The sequence below is a fragment of the Ixodes scapularis genome, unplaced genomic scaffold (assembly GCF_016920785.2).
Source record: "Ixodes scapularis isolate PalLabHiFi unplaced genomic scaffold, ASM1692078v2 PGA_scaffold4__175_contigs__length_147842914, whole genome shotgun sequence".
Classification (NCBI taxonomy): Eukaryota; Metazoa; Arthropoda; class Arachnida; order Ixodida; family Ixodidae; genus Ixodes; species Ixodes scapularis.
Window position 1 is genome coordinate 113,534,305 of NW_024609879.1, and position 17,978 is coordinate 113,552,282.

Genomic DNA, 17,978 nt, shown 5'->3' on the forward strand with positions numbered 1-17,978 from the left:
CATAAAGACTTTTATGTTGCAGAGCACTGTCCCCGTATTGTGTGATAATCCTCCGATAAATTTCAACCCCTGATACACCTTCCAACCAAAAAAATTAGATCATTGCTCTTTTTTTCTCTTTAGTGCACGCTCCTAGCAGAGCGGTTATGTTTATTTACAGTGAAACAGAAGCAAGACAAATTACGCTATCAAGGTTAAACTACAATAGCGTGACCACAGTAGTATCAACTCATGCACAGAATGCAGTGTGGAAAGCCTAAAGATGTGTTATAGTGAGCACAGAGTTACTATTTTGTACGCTAGAGTTCAGCTGACGCGTGTGTGCTTTTCCAAATTGAAGCAAGCAGCAAACAGACAAAAATTGATTTCCGGCGATAGGCTACCGGTAATGCATTTCTACAGAGAAAAGCGGGAGCGTTTTTTTAAACTTTATTTTAGGAGAAATTTTTACAAACATTTGTACGGTAGCAAATAGTTGGAAACATTTCTAAATCATGCAACTAAAGGTATTGGTCAGTTAGTGTGTTTCTTTCAAATTTATAGCATAAAATAAAGCGCTAATACAGCTTCATGCATGCAGTTATGTTCACTATCGGACATTGTTGTGCGAACACGGCGTCGGCGCTTTTGAACATGGAAAATTTACGTGCCAAATGAACAAAGGACATCTGAAAAACCTAGCGAGATGGCGATAACTACGCAGTAAAATTGGAGCAGTAACTTCCTGTGCATGAAGACGATAAAAATGAAGTAAAGGCCAAGTTAGCACTGTTCGATTTGCAATAAATAAGTATGGCTTTGGTATCTCTGCTTGTGCAGAAAGAATCCTTCTGTTTTCAAACCAGCACCGTGCGCTAGAAATCGGAAAATAGGGATGTGCAAGAAAGCAGGTGCACGGTAAAGTCTGTCTAGCATAGGAAATAAATAATATTTAAAAACACTTTTCATAGCCCACGTAATTTGTACTTTACGTAAAAATACTTTAAATCGGTAATAAAGTTGCAAAGTGGGGTAACTTTCATGTAGTGACAGGACTGCAGGCAAACCTTGAACACTTTACATTCCTTTCGATTGTTATTTTGCTTGGAATCTTCGCTCGTATTTACGCGCCCGCTATGGAACAGAGGTTTGTATCTTAAATATAGCTAAGTTTAACGTCGTTTATTGACGAGGAAAATACCGTAGCTGAAGCAGTTAAACCTTTACAATGATAAGAATTGTGCATGTAATTCGGTACGATCGAAGTAACAGAAGTGATCTATGTTATTTCCCGGCGAAGAGCCAAAACGCACACGCGTTTTCCCATAGGAACGCACAGGAGCACCGCAAAAGTACACTGGGGTCTCTCTGGCTCAATTTGCATTCCGAATGTCGCATAGACACCAGCGACAGTGTAACCTCTTGACTACATTATCATATCGTTATGATGGTAAATGCGCGGATAATTTTTACTCTTCTCATCATAGTATTGACTCTGTGCTTCATAAAAGTTTCATGTATGTTCAAACAGCGTGCTGATGAAGCCGCTAACAGTGCTGTTTTCCTTCGCCTGAGTGTTTATAAATTCTCGAGAAATAACCTTTAAAGCTTCAAACCTAACTCTTAAAGCGTTTTACCAGTCGACTCGTTTCAATTATTACAATTTCAAAAACAGATTACTTACCTCCTCAGAAAACTGTTCAAAATCATGATCCCAGGTCTTGCCGTCGACAGTTTCGTCAACATCCATAGTCGTGTCCTAGAAATTGCCAGTATTCCAGGTGTCATAATTCAAGCACAACGTTGAATCAGTAAAAAAACTTCGCATTGATACAACAAGAGATTTGTTTCCACACGCATGCTTTACCTACTATGAAAATGAGCCTGCTTGTTGGGTTTGTGATGCAATCGCTGCTATTGCGATTTCTAAGAAAATGGGGTCGGTTACTTGTCAAGCCGAATTTGTGCTGCTTTTTGTGGTATTGGACCGTCTACATTATGACAAATAAACACTATTTATAATACTTGGTAAGAATGTAAAGTGAAATTTGTACCGTTTTAAAAATGGTAGTGTATTTTTCTTTAGGGTGCAATAAAGTAATCCTTTCTTTTCATTCTCACAAGCACTGTCGCATGTCTATTACTAAATGTGTAACTACACCTTGTGGATCAGCGAATATTTTCAATACTTCCTAACTTTAGGGTGGGTGATATTAAAAAAAAAATTGCGGGAATGAACGATCAGCCACGGTCGACATCAGAAATATCAAAAAATACTAATTAGCAAACTAATTACATAGCATTTACTAACCAACCTTTAAATCGTGAAAATAAATATTTGGTTCCAATTGGTAAGCGTCATCGAAAACTCTAAATCAGTCAACTATTGCATGACTTGTATCTCGCGCAAATCACGGGGGTCCGCGAAAGTTATCACTTGTGCGGCAGACGCAAGGCCAGCGATCCAAAAGCGCGGATAAGAATATCATCTGCATTTTCTTAGGGCCGGTCTTGCGCCTGCTTCACGAGCGGTAACTTCAAAGCACCCCCGCGCTCCCACACATGCATCCAGTCGTACTAAAACTGACTAATTTAGTGGTTTTCTACGACACTTATCAAGTTTGTAATTGGAACCATGTGTTTATTTTAACTAAATAAAAAGTAACTGAGTAAGTTTTAGGTAATTGGTTGGCTAATTTGGAATTTTTTTCTATAATTACTGACGTTTGTCGTAGCTGGCATTTTGTACCCAAAGAGATTTTTTTTTGAACCACCCTATTTTTATGAATATGATTTTTGTTTATAGGAACACCCCGTATATCTAGAAGAAAAATCGCACAGGCCTTTGTTTTGTAACCATTTTCTCTGTTTGTAAAGAAAGGTTCACATAGTGTTAATGCAATCCACTTTGAACTAGATATCTTTCTCGTGATATCCCCCCTTTCTTTCCACCGGTGAGGAAGTCGCCACTTTTCTTCTGATCAAACGTAGTAGGCATTATCCTGCCACTGGACCCTCTGGGTGACAGGGTGGAAAGTTTGGGCCGGAGCCACGAGGGAGGGAGTCCCAACTTTCCTTTGTCCCGGCTGTCCCCAGTTGTGTCAGTTAACTGTACGTCATTCATTTCTCCCTAGATAATTTCCACTAGTCTTTTATTCCCCTCTTTGTTATTAAAGTACACTTTTCATCCATTCTTCCACTCTCATCAGCAAACCCTAGCGCTCCGGCTCAATTCGCCGCCCCCTATGGAAGGGCGGAAGCAAGCCCTGTGCACCTCAACACCCCCTGTCCTATTGTCTCGCCTTCCCCTTGGCATACGGCTCACCGCGTATTCATTTCCTCATACTTTGTCCTATATCTCCTAGGCCTCAATGCTCCTATTCTAGTGTCAAATAACAACGAGTTCCCCCGTGAATTCTCACACCAATGTTTCTTCTTTGTTCCTGTTTTCGTCTCGTATACGTAGTTAAAGCTGACTTTTCCTGCATTTTTTGCTCCCACATCTCTCTCGGCTTTTCTTACATTATTTTTTGCAGTGACCATCTGTTCTGCCCCCACACTTGACTGTTGGTATTTGAATTTTAGAGTTCGGGTTCGGTTTATTGATATAGCGTTCAAACTTCATGTACAGTTCCTTATGTACATTTCTCGCTCATGATGTATCCTCAATAGTGTACAGTCTTTATTCAAATTTCAACTTTCCGATAGCCTGTCTAGCCTCGAAAGATTCCCAGCCCATGTTTCCCTGCGCTCCTTCATTTGGCGTAGTCTCATACGCCCCCAGTGCCAGCCTGCCCAAGCTCCACTGCCGGGTCTCTATGCTCGACTGTACCTCAGCTAGGTTTCGTGCAAAACACCGCATTGCCAAAACACTGCCCCGGTACCATGACTCCTTTTCATATTCCCATAACAACCTCATATCTATTGTAACTCCATAGTGCCCTATGATTCATAATTCCTGCATTCCTATTCCCGTTCTTTTAGCATATTTTCTTCCTGTTCTTCTAAGTATTGTTTTCTCTCATTCAGCCATACTCCTAAATATTTGTACTCCTCCAAGTGTTCAATAAAACGTCCTAAATTTTCGAAAGGTCCCCCTCTCCTCAACATAAACCATTACTCCCCAGTTGTCGCTACTTAATTTCAGGCCTAGAGAGTGTCCTTCCTCTCCACAGATATTATGCAGGTCCTGTAACGTATCCCTGATATCTGCTAACAGTACAACGTGTGCGTAGAACATTCCTCGTATAACTTGGTTTACTGTTTCCCCTTTCAACATATATGACATATTAAAATCTAAATTGCACTCTTCTAATACCTTTTCCATTCTACTCAGGTATATTATAAAAGTAGAGGTGATAGGGGAAAACCCTGCCTGATTTCTCTTTTTATTTCAGCCGGTTCTGTTATTTCTGCTTCCAAAGTTATAACAATCTTATTTGTGTTTACGTGTTGTAAAAGCCTAATCAATTGTCCATCTATATCATACTCTCTCAACTGTACCCAGAGTTTTTCCCGACTCACATTTCGTACGCGGCTTTAGTGTCTAAAGAAAATATCAATGACGATTTCCTTCTCATCCGTGCCACTTCTATATATTCAGTAATGATAAATAAGTTATCATCTACTCTTTTATCTCTTCGGAACCCGTTCTGCAGCTCACCTAAAATCTTTTTGGCCCATTCTTTTTTTTTTTTTTTTGCTACATCCATTGCCGCTTTGTACAGGACCTAAGTTAGTTATTGGGCAGTATGATGTCACCCCATCCTTATTTCCCTTGCCTTTATAGAGCAATCGCACTCTGCTTAGTCCGCGATCATTGCGTACCTCTGCCCCACTTATTGTTTAATCAGTTGCCTATCTTAACTTTATTTTTCTTTTGGTTCCTAATGTCTTGACTAGTCTCATTCCTATGCTATCTGGGCCTGTTGCCATTTCAGCAGGTACCTTACTTTCTGCTCTGTGCCAATTTCTCGTGGTCGTCTCAGTTGTCTCGCTAGCGCTCTCGTCACGTGCAGTGTTGCTGTTCGTGCTCTTTCCAATTTTGTTCGGTTGAAGCTCTGCGAATGTTGCCTCGACTGTCCGTCTAATAAATTCCCTTGCCTCCTCGTCCTCAACATTTTTCCTCTTGTGTGGTCAAAGAGCACTGAAACCCTTGTTTTTCTTCCCTGCGCATTAATGTGCTCTCAGAACCTTTTTGCTCCATTCCTATCATTTCGATCTACTTCCACCATACACTGCACTCCACCTCTATTAATCTTCGCCTGGATTAGAGCAGATGCCTCTCCTTTTCTTTTTTGAAAGGTATTCCACTTCCATGCTACCTCAGCGGGTGGTTCCCCCTTTCCTTCGTCCATCTGTGTTCCCTTGAGGCCCCTTGTCGCCCTGCTATGGCCTCTTTAACTTCACAGACCTACTTTCTTTTCGGTGTGTGTTTCCTTCTCCTTTTTCCTTCTTGTTTGATTTTGAAGTTATCTGACTCTCTTTTAAAAGTGTTTACTAAATCGTTATATGTCCATTCTCTTTCCAGTTGTCTAAAGTCTATAGTCTTAATTTGTTCTGATACTTCTTGTATGTATGAATCGTTTACGCTCAATATACACTTTTTCGTTCAAACATTTGTTTCTCTGGTTGCGCAGTTTCAAACTTAGTTTAAGTAGCTTATGATGTTTTTAGGTAGCATATATATATATATATATATATATATATATATATATATATATATATATATATATTAAAAGTCACCGGAAAACTTTAAAGTGTGGCCCATTCAGGGTGTTAGTGACCTTAACCTCGACGTAAAGTTAAACTTAGTTCATTTTATTGAATGCCAATTTAATATATATACTTTGTATATATATATATATAATCAATAAAATGTACTCCAAAACTGTTATCAAACTGAGATAAAAACATATATGGTATATATAAATAGGCACCTGAGCTTTTTTGGTCCTTGCATCCACTAAATTGCTTAGCATTTAAATACGCGCACAAACAAGCAGAGACTTACCTCATTCTTTGTCTTCTGAATGTTCGGTTGTAAAACACTTACGTCGTGTTTGTGCCTTGCCCCAATATGGCACTGAAAAATAATAAATTGTAATTATAACGCGATCTACTGACGCATCTGTCGCGCTGTCTATCTTGATTGTGTGTGTGAATAATAGAAAACCGTACAGAAAATGCTTATGAACATTGAGCATATGATATCATCTAGATGCTGAAAATATATCAACGTCATATTGCCACGCGCGTAGCTGGCCAAGTAGGCAGCGCGCGCGTGGCCTAATGGTTATCGCGCCTGCCTTCCACGCGAAAAGCCAGGTTTCGATTCCTGGGAGCGCCGCATCTTTTGTTATTCTTCCAATTTAGTTTTCTGGTAGATTCGAGAATAATTTGGCGTATTCGAAGTCCGAATGTTCTACGCATCGAACATTTTACGCCGATTATTCCAGAAGCTCACGCATGTACATAAGGGGCGCCGCGTGGCAAACCGGACTGAGTTTCGCCCCAGCGTTCGACTCTGCTGCTACGCCGACTTCGACGCCCGCGACGCTCTGCTTTTATCTTTTGTACCCTCCTATTTTTGGCACAAGTTCACCTCCATTAAGCGTTCATTTCTTCCTGTTTATTTATTCATTTGTCATTCGTGACAATATAGTGTAGTAATAGTTGAATTCGCAAGAGAGAAGCGCAGATATAAGCACACTTTCCCAACGTGCAGTGAAGTGGTTTAATTTTTGCGTTTCATTTTTTCAGTTGGCCTGTTGTGGGTGGCGGTACCTGCATACGTCTGTGGCGAATATGTCGACGGCACACAGCCGAGGTAGTGACAATGCCACTGAAATTACTCCGCTACTCTTTTATGGCTCATTGTGGGTCAAGCTTGAGGTACTCTTTTTGCTCGCACTTTTTAAATCGGGAGAAAAATGAATACACTGATCGTATAATATCTCAAAAATAATGAACGTGTCGCAAGTTATTTAATTTGGTCTGGCCTCTAATATTAATTACAATCATGACTGCAAATGCAAAATGGCCCAAAAAAAGCGAGACTCAAAATTTTTTCATCAACGTATTTTAGTTAATTTGCGTTCCGATCATGATCCTTTAATTCGCCCTTAATATCCGCAATGAAGGCGGCATCCACATACCTGTAACCCTATATTTTTTTTTGTAAAAAGAATTGTTTTCATTATAAAAAAAGCACCCTGCATACCTGCAGGGTGCGTTAACCAAACTCTTTCCGTTTTACATGTCTATCTGACCCGTCAACACCGCGAATATGTTTTTTTTTCGTATGGCCCCTTTGCAGGTGACTTAAAAATAACGAAACTGAATCACAAAGTCTGCATATTCTCATTTTCTAAAGAGAAAAAACGTACTTTTTTTTATAAATACTGAAATTTAACAAATTTTTCGAATACCTTTCGGGGGCGCTATTTATTTCTAAATCTAAATTGGCTGCCGTGAAAACAGCGAATAAACAAAATGCCAAAAGCAACATTCAAATTTTCCCGCTCTCTCTATTTGGATGACGTCACATGTTACATAACTTGCAAGTCGGCCAGGCAAACAACAACAAAAAAAAAACAATTCCTGCATTTTCTTTTTTTGCTTGTGTGGTTTTAATTATCATTCATTTCACGCCATTGAAATTGTTGTAACTTGACGGGAACAAGCTCTAACACCCCCGTATCACAGCACAATACATGTTTTCAGTGTTGCCAGTAAATCGTCCTATAGCTTCTCAGATCAAATTTGGTACATCAATAACTTTGCGGGAGAAGACATTAATGTGACTTGTAATTTTGGTTTCTAGCTCAGACGTGTACATTAGTGTGTTAAAATATTTTTAGGCAAATCAGTGAATATCACATTTTCAATTTTGATACATACAAAATCTTCAGCCGAATACTGGCTCTGTGGTATCAGCTGTTATTAATTTTGTGTAGTCGTTTTGCAGAAGCTCCTAGGTTTCTTGCGACAAATGTTAAAGACATGTAGGTATTGGGATTTCCTACCTCTATCACTCCCAACTTCATTTCCTCCTCACAGATGGGGCAAAGTCCCGGCAGCTGTATTGCCACAAAGTTGGTGAATGGAGGAGCAGCCTTAAGCTGAAAAGATATATATCTATATATATATGTATATATATATCTATATATATATTTATATATATGTACATATTACGTTTTATTTTGGAGTTTTGCTTATGTTGGATCAATTACAAGTAAAAATTGTACACGTTTTAATCGCTATAACAGAGAACAAAGTGTGCAAGGTGTTGCGAAAATGGCACAGACAATAAAAGCTACAGGCAACGAATATTACGCTTAGAAAATGCAATCAATATAGAAGGTGTTACACGAAAGGTGGACAACGACAAATTCGATGTTGCGAAAACTACGTATCGCACAAAAAAAAAAAAAAAAAAAAAAAAGACGTATCGTTTTTGTTTTAGGCCAGGGGCCTATTTAGGAAAATTATTAAAGTTCAAGATAACTAAGTTGTCAATTGTTTTACCGTAATTAATTTTTAAAATATTGAGTTTAAGGGCATGGTTTCAATTAGAATCTTGCTGAGCATCATCGAAAAACACTAAATTAACAAGTTGCAGAACGATCGAAGGTATTTGCGGTAGTCTACGGCTTCCTGAAAAACTGCACAACTTTGACCGGTTTTTAATTTTCGGTTTGCAATCGGAGCGCTTCTCGACGCCGACGGTACCGCACCCCGTGGAAAAATAGTGCAACCAACCTCTGCTGCGTTGCGCGAGGAGAGCGGAGCAGAGGTTGGTTGCACTATTTCTCCACAAAGTACGGTGCCGTTGGTGCCGAGAAGTGCTACGACTGGAAACCGAAACTTAAAAAGCACACTAAGTTGTGAGGTTTTTCCAGACATGTACAAACTACGTACTCAGAAATGATAGTTAAGTTACTGAGTATCGACGCCAAAAGTAATTGGAGTAGAGCAGAAATTACGCATTTGTAATAGTAATTGAGTAAACTGCTAACTACTGCAAAAATGTTGCGAGTTACTTTGAAGTTACTTGCGAAGTTACTTTTTTATATATTTGTGGTAGCAAAATGAACAGCAGTTTTGATCCACGAAAAACCCTGTGAGCCTAAAATAAATGCAGTCATTTTATGGCTTGCGTTTTCACCAGAGTAGTTTATTCGCTCGCAGAAGCAATTGACTTTCAAGGTTCTTGATAGGAGAGTTGTCCCCTTTTCCTCCTAAAGACGTCCCCAGCCAAGCTAAAAAGACGTTCCACCGTTGCGCTGGATGGAGCGGCAGCGTTGAATTTGAAAAGCAGGCTGTGCAGGGTCGGGTAAGCGACTGTCGGCATCTTTGGTGTCTATGACGAAACATGTGAGGTTTACCTCGGCCTGGAGGGTCTTTTATAACAAACTCCCCTCCTCCTTTATTTTTTCTTCGAAAGTTTAGATTGTTATGACTGGCCCCTGTTTATTCCCACGTCGTTTGAAGAGTACGCTGAGCGAGTGCACCTGACCGTCAAGGGTTGAATACTCGCGCCACGACTATGAGATCATCCGGACGAGCGCGCGTCTCGTTGCAGTGCTAGTGCTACGTTATTGAAAAAAAAGTGCTTTGGTTTAACAGAAGATGAAACGATGTATACTCACGCCGCTGACGCCGGGTTTTACAAAAGGATCTCCCAAGGGAGACTCGCAATCCTCGCCGGTGGCTACGGTATCCTGACGCGCCTGAAGAGAAGGTTGCCCAGGCGTGGAAGGTCGGAAGGACGCGACGGATTACGTGGGCAAGCATCGTCACTCGTAGAGTTGCATCTGGAAGCGGGAACGTGCTCCCATGAACGGATTATCCGTGTCGGCTTTTGTGCGCGGGAGAGTCCGGCTTAGCGAGGGAGTATGCGCTGACGACGAGGCGACCATGGGAAAAGGCGCCCAGCTGCGAGGTCATTCCAGTGAACGCCTACCATGGAGGCAGAACTCACTAAAGGCAGACCCTGGGAGTGTCCCCGTCTTCCACAGTTGCAGCTGGAGGCGCGGCGCCTGTGTGCATTATTGACGTAGGTCAATACCCGACCAAGGCTTGCATTTCTTCCTGCGTTCATGCGCGCCGGTGTTATGTTCCGGCTTCCGGCCGCTCGTCGCCACCTTGGCCCAAAGACGCCTGTGACTACGTTTACATGGATGCGACTGCAGCGCATCGGATCCAGTTAACGAATCGAATCGGTCCATGTAATCAACTCGGATCGGATTGGATCGGATCCGATCCGATCCGCTGAGGCGGGGTGGTTTGAGAAGGTCAATCCGAATCGAGACACTCCATGTATACGCTAGCGGATCGGATGGAGTGCTCGAGCGACGGATTACGGGAGCTTTGCTTTGCATGCCGCTAGGGAAACCGGACACCTTGGAAACAATCTGAAGGTCACGAGGTTCGCGTTGTGATTCTTCGACACGAGGGGCCGCTACTGGTCGATCCGAATCCATGTAAACATAGTGGTTGAAGTGGATCCGATTCGCTAACTGGATCCGGTGCGCTGCTGTCGCATCCATGTAAACATAGCCTGTGATGCAGTTTCTACGGATGCCGAGTATAAGTGCGTGGGAACGAAATGTGAGCGGGCCCCTTGTTCGGAAATGCCACTTCATCTGCCTAGGTCTCATTTATTTCAGCCCTCAAACTTTTGTAATGAGAAAAATTAGCACCAGATTTCGAAAGCAGTTAGTAACTTGAATAGAAGTTACCTAAAAAATGTAGTTAAACTAAACTACTAATTACCATCCAAATAGAGTTGTAAATGAAGGTTACCAAAATACTTGGAAAAATAGTTGACCTACAGTAGTTGGAGTAGAGTAGTTTAACTACGTCTCCACGTCTGGGTTCTTGAGAAAGCCGTAAAATAACGCGCGTTCCTTCTATCGTTCTGCTATTTGCTGATTTAGTGTTTTTCGATGGTGCTCAGCATGATTCTAATTGAAACAATGTCCTTAAGTTCAATATTTAAAAAAAAAGCACTTCATTACACGAAAATAATGAACAATCTATTTATCCCGAACTTTAATATACTTCCTAAATAGGCCCCTGGCCTAGGACCAAAACGACTCAAGTCACTTTTTGGGTGCGATGCGTAGTTTTCGCAATATCGAATTTGTCCACCTTTCGTGAAACAGCCTGTATAAAATAAGTGTGCAGAAAACGAAAGAGGGCTCAAAGCAGGGAACTGGCAACTTATTACCCAATGCGGAAATAATTACAAGATACGCTGATTATTTTAAAAAATGGTGCAAGCCTGTTTGTCAGACCGTTTTGTTTGATAGAGTGTGCACTCCCTATTATCTTGCAATTAAAATTCCAAGAAATTATTTTAAAATGCATGCTATGTTGTGAGCTACTGTATTTACATAGTCGTATATTCATGTGTTATAACTATTAGTAGTTAAAGAATGATTCTATAAAGGTATCATTTTACGTACAACTATTGACTCCAGCAGCCGCAGGAAATTTCACATCCTTAGTTGTTTCCTCCAATTACAATGGACGGCACTCGCCTCAATCACGAAACAGTAAATGTGCTTTTAGCAAGTGCAATTAACAAATTTTACAGCTGATAAATTGAAAATGAACAGAGTTAAAACGCAATATTTCAGACGCACGATGTGAGTTTCTAACGTGCGACTAAAGCTACCCCCATATAACCAACTTATTTGTTTTTCAGAATATATTACCTTAATTTACTTGTTGATTGAGGTTCTTCTGCTGCTCGAGAAGGACATTATTGCGGGAGAGTGGTAAATGAACATGCTCGCAGGAGAAGAGTATGAGTTTTATTTCTACTAGCTGTGTTTTTCGAAACCATGCAGTCGCATTTTTACCAAGAAAGTGTTATTCTTTAAGATATAAGATATAAAATGCGATCATTATTTATACACCGTGAAGTCAGGTGTCGCCCTTCATCAATTCCTATTAAAAAAACGCGTGTAAAACATTCTAAAATACATTATATTGGTAAATGTACAGAGTCATCGTGCGTGGCCGCAGGAAGGGTCTAGCACTCAGCTCCGCCACATCAGCCAAAACAGACTTTTTAGAGGGCAGCTCTTAGGCGCCCGTTTCTGTGTTGAGCGGCGCCGCCGTCGCCTTAACCGCGTGTTGCATTATGGGACGTTGACGTTTTATGTGACATCACGTGTGACGTCACGAGAATAAAATTTTACCGTTAAATTTGGCGGAAAATTTCTCCGCTAAATTTAGCGGAACATTTCTCCCGCTAAATTTAGCGGGGAACTTGACGTCACGTGACCTCAACACCTATGCAGTTTCCCTACTATATTTATCGGGGAAATTTTCACTAAATCTAGTGGGAAATTTACCGAAAATTTTACGCTAAATGAGAGGAAAGCAGGAGAGGAGGAGCGGAGGATTCGAAGGGGGAGGGTGGTGCATACCCTCCCCTCCGTAACCTCCTACCATCCTCCTCAAGAGTTGTGCTCTCATTCGGCTTTGCAGAGAATTGTAAACGTCTTTCAGTTTTTTTTTTTTATTTTAAACAAATACGGAGTTTGGGGTTCATATTTATGGTTACATAAAAAAAAATAGTTGTTTACTTTTGTTAGGGTGGAAAGGGGACAAATGCATTTAAGAGACAGACATCTTCAAAATGTACGCATTTAGGAACAATATGGCGCGATATATTATGCATACAAAAACATTATCCTCGGCATTAAACGCTCTTTCTTGCGGTAAATATAAAATAAAAGTGCTCACTTGTTCAGGGCTTGTGCTAACACCACATTTAAGGCAGTCATAACCTTCGCAATATTGTTTGCACTCCAGGCAGAGTTGATGCTTGTAGCAACGAAGATAGTATACTTCCTTTGGAATACAATTGCAATGATCACATTCGACCATGTCTAGTACGCCATGTGAAGACCTCAGGTAACAACTTTCAAGCCACCGGAATCCTTTCACTTCACGAAATTCTTTGTCCAGACTGAAAAAGAGAGGTTATTACTTATTTAGCATTCTTAAAGATAAACACAAAACACTTCTAAAAAAATTATGATGCCTTGGTTGTGGCCTTAAGAGAACTTTGAATAACAGTAGACTTTAATATGAAGACGTTTGGGAACTAGTAATATTGCGGTCAACCAATATACTCACTCCCTGGAGTGTCATAGAAATATGGAGCAACAAAACGGCGGAAGTAAGAGTATTGATTTTATTCGACTTTTGTCGGTGACTCCGTGCACTAAAATAATTTAACGATTGGTGGAGCACCGTGTTTCGAGCAAAAGAAAGTTTTCGCTTTGCTTTTCAAAAATATGTACACCTTACATTTAATTCTTACCACGAGCTTGTCTAACCTTAAAACGTTTTATGTGCCATTTAAATGGTGTGTAATTATGTTATAAGCAGACAGATTACGTCGCACACGAGCGCGTGCTTGCCGAGACAAAGGTTACCACCGGCGCACCGCCACGCCAACCACGATCGCACTCACCACGCCGCCGCGTCTCCTGCAAGAGGGACGGTCGTTGTCTGCAATACTTGGAGCGTCAAAATAAGATACTGCTGTACTTTGCTAAGCAAGCAGAGCCTACAAAGTTACTCAACTCTAAATGACTTTTAACCGCCGCATGTTCCTTCATTGAAAAGCTCTAAAAATAATTACAATACAGTTACTTAAGAAGACAATGAAGTGAAAAAAATATTATTTGTTTTGAAAATTGTTCTGCTAAATTTTTCTTGGCAATATTTACGCCATTAGACGCGATTTAGGGGGTAGCGCTGCCCTTGGCCCCGCCCCGTGCTTCAAAACTAAGCACCCTTTCTCGGCTCTCATTGGTGGGAGAGATGATTGACGTATGAAATGTTCGTTGTAAATTTGTTTCGCTGTGCCGTAATAGTGTTTATATCGACAATATATTTTATGTTTTATAAACAAATAAACTAGATAGAGCCATTATTGTTTTCAAAAATATCCCGAGAGTGTATTTCTGCCTCGGCCGCTTCGGCTTCAAACGACAAGGAAGATGGCAGCGTTCGCTGCGTACACGCTCGTTGAGCTCGTTTATTTTTTTATGAGTGCGAGTCGTTCTGAGTTAACCGAGGTTCTTAGAGGAAAATCTTCTCAACCGACCTAGTTTGATGCAAACAACAGTCGGATGTGCACTCCTTCGGAAGCGCTGGGCGGGTGGGTGATTCGGTTTGTACTGGTACTGTCACCTAGCGTCCCACGTCAACTATGTTGATTTATCTGGCTTAATTTGTTCCCTTGCGCGTGTTGGTGCTGAATAAAGATGTCGGTTCCCGTAAAAGCGGCCCCGCTACTCAGTGAATTGTGCAACCGTTCTGATTGGAACCACGGTTTAATAACCCAGGAGGTACCTTCCGACAGAGATAATAATTTGCGACCCATGTGGCTGGAGGCAATCGGGCGTTATTTTGTCCATGTTCCCGTCACTTCGCTTCGAAAAGCTGGTAGCTCATGTGTTCCAGTACACTTGGCCTACCAAAGCGAATATTTTTACGTCGCATGTTAATTGTGCGTCATGACGCTCACCTATACCTTGCTCGCAAATGTCATGTGAACATTTCTCCCGCTAAATTTAGCGGGGAAATTGACGTCACGTGACCTCAACGCCTATTCAGTTTCCCTACTATATTTATCGGGGAAATTTTCACTAAATTTAGTGGGAAATTTAGCGAAAATTTTACGCTAAATGGGAGGAAAGCAGGAGAGGACGAGCGGAAGATTCGAAGGGGGAGGGTGGTGCATACCCTCCCCTCCGTAACCTCCCCTCCTCCTCCTCAAGGGTTGTGCTCTCATTCGGCTTTGCAGAGAATTGTAAACGTCTTTCAGTTTCTTTTTTAAACAAATACGGAATTTTGGGGTTCATATTTATGGTTACATAAAAAAAAATAGTTGTTTACTTTCGTTAGGGTGGAAAGGGGACAAATGAATTCAAGAGACAGACATCTTCAAAATGTACGCATTTAGGAACAATACGGCGCGATATATTATGCATACAAAAACATTATCCTCGGCATTGGACGCTCTTTCTTGCGCTAAATATCAAATAAATGGGCTCACTTGTTCAGGGCTTGTGCTAACACCACATTTGAGGCAGTCATAACCTTCGCAGTATTGTTTGCACTCCAGGCAGAGTCGATGCTTGTAGCAACGAAGATAGTATACTTCCTTTGGAATACAATGGCAATGATCACATTCGGCCATGTCTAGTACGCCATGTGAAGACCTCAGGTAACAACCTTCAAGCCACCAGAATCCTTTCACTTCACGAAATTCTTTGTCCAGACTGAAAAAGAGAGGTTATTTATAGGGGTGTGCGAATATTCGAGACTTCGAATACCTCGCGAATAATGCTTGCGATTCGCTTCGATTCGCTTCGCCCTTTCGCTGTTCGAACTATTCGAGTTCTTCGAATACTTCGAAAACTACGAATAACGCGGAACTCATTTATTAGTGTCGGTTTTGTTTTTGGACTGCGCAGTATGGTTTCAAGCTTGGCAAACCTACACAGCCAACCTAAGTGTCTTCTTTTTTTTTTGTAGGAAGGATTGGAAAGTTATTTGCACGACGGTAGCGCGATCTGTCCTTTGCTTGTCGTGATGTCCGGATTGCAGAGTTGGCTAAGTGGTCGTGGCGCAAACGCTGCGATAGATAGGATGAAGGACTACGATTTGCAATGGCACATGCATCGTCGCGACGGACCGCACGACGTTTTGGGCGTTCGCCCGAGACGTCTTGTATACGTTCCTGTCCACATTCATTTTTAATGTAGCACAACCATATATTCGGGATTTCGTACCTACAGTGACTACAGTAGCCAAGGTGCTATGGATTCGGATATGGATTTATGGCTCACCTCGGCTATCGCTAATATCTGGCTCAGAGGGGTAAAGGTGGGTGAGGAGGAGTGGCAAATCCCGTGCGCCGACACCCGGGGTCCCGAGTGAAAGATCGCAAAAGAGAGCGACAGAACACGAGAGAAAGAAAGCAACGTTGCCAGCTGAAGGACGGCAGTCGCAATGGTAAACGCGAAGAGTGAAAACTCTCAGCAATATAAACAGTGATAATTTAACGTTGTAAACTAAATTCTGAGCTATTCTAACGCTTATAAAAAGCAATTAAGTCATTACGCTGCATTAACTTCCCTTCTGTCGAAATCTCAGAAATCTGGTGGTTGCGCAGTTTCGTATTCCTCAACCGCGCCCACCCGCGCCCCATCGGCGAAGCCGGGTATATGGTTTAGCCTAGCGTTAACGCGAGGCCGTACATCTGCGCGCTATGCAAAAAGAAAGCTTCGAAAGGAACGCGAATATCTTTCCACCGGTAAGTTCGTGGATTGTTGAAGTTCACGAAACTGCTCTGATGTAACCGTGTTTGGGACCCCGAGGGCCTGCCTGCATGCTCCACCGCTTGCGGCAGCCAGAATGTGTGGGAAGATGGCGGACCTTTTCCTCTAGAGATAGGCACCGTATCTAGAGTTAGTATGTATGATCTCTATGATCTGGCTTGTGTTATTTTCCGCTTGATTTTCCGGTTTATCAGTTTGCCAGTATTCCTTTTGTTATTTATTTCTACCCGTTTTCACTGGTAAAAGTGAGACTCCCCCCCCCCCCCCTTGCGAAAAAAACAAACAAAAAACATATTCTTAATTTATGGCATCTTTGTGGCGCCCTCTGTGGACAGAACTATTGCACACGGAAAGAGATGGCGCATAGTCAGTGCGGTTGCGCAACGCGATCATGCGCTCCGAAACTCTGCTGTGGCCTGTCGACCCGCCTCCGCCTGTGTACTTCCGTTTACGTTCACGTGGTTGCGTTCACCAGCGTAAAAAGAGATCGCACAAAGTAGAGACGCAATCATCGACTTTGTATTGCGGCTTGCGGACCCGCCACCGCTTGTGTACTTGCGTTTACGCTCAAGTGCCTCCTTTCGTCCGCGATGCGGTCTCCGACTGCGTTGTGGCTTGCCGAACAGTCTTCACTTTTCAACTTTTATTTACGTTCTCTAACCTCACTCAAGGAATGGTGTTTTAAAGACTGATATTTTTTTCATCTGTTTTTTTTTTTTTTAACAGTCACATGTGTGACATTTTTCTTATTGCAATAAAAGTAACCTTTTCATAAACGTTTGTTGAAAAAAAAATCCAGTTGTGTTTTTTATTAAGTATTCTTGTTTAATTCACATCAAATAGAAAATATTTGTTTTCAAATATCTCCTTGTTTGAAACTACTATTCGTATTCGAAAATATTCGATTCGTAAACTTTATTATTCGATTCGCTTTGCTTCGAAAGATTTTGATATTCGCACACCTCTAGTTATTTAGCATTCTTAGAGATAAACACAAAACACTTCTAAAAAAATTATGATGCCTTGGTTGTGTGGCCTTAAGAGAACTTTGAATAACAGTAGACTTTAATATGAAGAATTTGGGAACTAGTAATATTGCGGTCAACCAATCTACTCACTCCCTGGAGTGTCATAGAAATATGGAGCAACAAAACGGCGGAAGTAAGAGTATTGATTTCATTCGACTTTTGTCGGTGACTCCGTGCACTAAAATAATTTAACGATTGGTGGAGCACCGTGCTTCGAGCAAAAGAAAGTTTTCGCTTTGCTTTTCAAAAATATGTACACCTTACATTTAATTCTTACCACGAGCTTGTCTAACCTTAAAACGATGTATGGTCCATTTAAATGGTGTGTAATTCTGTTATAAGCAGACAGATTACGTCGCACACGAGCGCGTGCTTGCCGAGACGAGGGTTACCACCGGCGCACCGCCACGCCAACCAGGATCGCACTCACCACGCCGTCGCGTCTCCTGCAAGAGGGACGGTCGTTTTCTGCAACACTTGGAGCGTCAAAATAAGATACTGCTGTACTTTGCTAAGCAAGCAGAGCCTACAAAGTTACTCAACTCTAAATGACCCTTAACTGCCGTATGTTCCTTCATTGAAAAGTTCT